The following is a 1,052-nucleotide window of genomic DNA, read 5'->3' on the forward strand; positions in this document are numbered from 1 at the left end:
ATGTTGAATTATCAAAATGGCCGAACTTTCTCTCAACTAGTTGATCCTCTCGATAATTTTATAGCTCTCTCAACATTGTTCAGGCGGGAAAAGGTCAAGCGTGTTTCGATCTCGTCATTAACTGCTAAGTTTATCGCAAAATGAGCTTTCTGAGCAACTACCCGTTACCCCCGCTAGAGAGTGACTGGTGACACGAAATGAGTGAAAAAGGACAAGAGTATGCCTCCGCCTGTCTGTCCTTGAACAGTAGTATCACCAATCACCAACGCATAGAAGAATCTCATGCGTAGCTCCACCCGTTGCGCGTTTAGTATCGCTCGAGTACATAAATCTGCCGACTCAATTACTTGCTACGCATTCCCTCGTTCTCCTCCCATTCAAAGGATGGTCTCGTATGGACAGCTAGAGACCACTAATCGTCCTAGGATACCACATGCATAACAAGAGTTCAACTGAGTATCCGTATAGTCGACCGTTCATTCGGCCCGTCTAGCTCAGTCGGTAGAGCGCAAGGCTCTTAACCTTGTGGTCGTGGGTTCGAGCCCCACGGTGGGTGTAGTTTATCAAATGAACTTTATGTTCACGGCCCATTAGCGCAGTGGGCAAAATTGTCAATTTGAATATTATAGCATTCTGCTCCGGTGAGATGACCTAAGGTCATGACCGAAGGAAATTGACTCATGTGAGTCTTCAAGGAGAACAACTTGAGGAGTTGATGAAATATGTTGTTGCTCCGCTAGCTCAGTAGGCAGAGCGTGTGGCTGTTAACCACAAGGTCGGTGGTTCGAACCCATCGTGGAGCGCTTGATGAGATCACTTTTTGAATTCGAACACGTGTAGACGACTAATTCTCGCATTCACCGCGCTATACATGTAGCAAAGACGCACCAGTGGTGACTAAAATGAAATTCAAATGCTTTCGGGAAGCAGAGGATATCTCGGTGACATGCAAGGTTGACCGGCAATAGCTCAGTTGGTAGAGCGTCCGACTGTAGTGATAAAGTAATCGGATGGTCCCTGGTTCGATTCCGGGTTGCCGGAAGTATTTTATT

At 46.5% G+C, this 1,052-nt stretch overlaps 3 non-coding genes across 3 annotated transcripts; all 3 read left to right on the forward strand.

The window, feature by feature from the left end:
• Positions 1–483: 483 nt before the first annotated feature.
• Positions 484–556, forward strand: Pmar_PMAR015115. The gene has a single exon. It is a non-coding gene; the product is annotated as a tRNA-Lys (tRNA).
• Positions 557–730: 174 nt separating this feature from the next.
• Positions 731–803, forward strand: Pmar_PMAR015116. The gene has a single exon. It is a non-coding gene; the product is annotated as a tRNA-Asn (tRNA).
• Positions 804–958: 155 nt separating this feature from the next.
• Pmar_PMAR015117 lies at positions 959–1,041 on the forward strand. Its single transcript has one exon. It is a non-coding gene; the product is annotated as a tRNA-Tyr (tRNA).
• The last annotated feature ends 11 nt before the right edge of the window (positions 1,042–1,052 follow it).

Source organism: Perkinsus marinus (genome assembly GCF_000006405.1).
Source record: "Perkinsus marinus ATCC 50983 genomic scaffold scf_1104296975700, whole genome shotgun sequence".
NCBI lineage: Eukaryota > Perkinsozoa > Perkinsida > Perkinsidae > Perkinsus > Perkinsus marinus.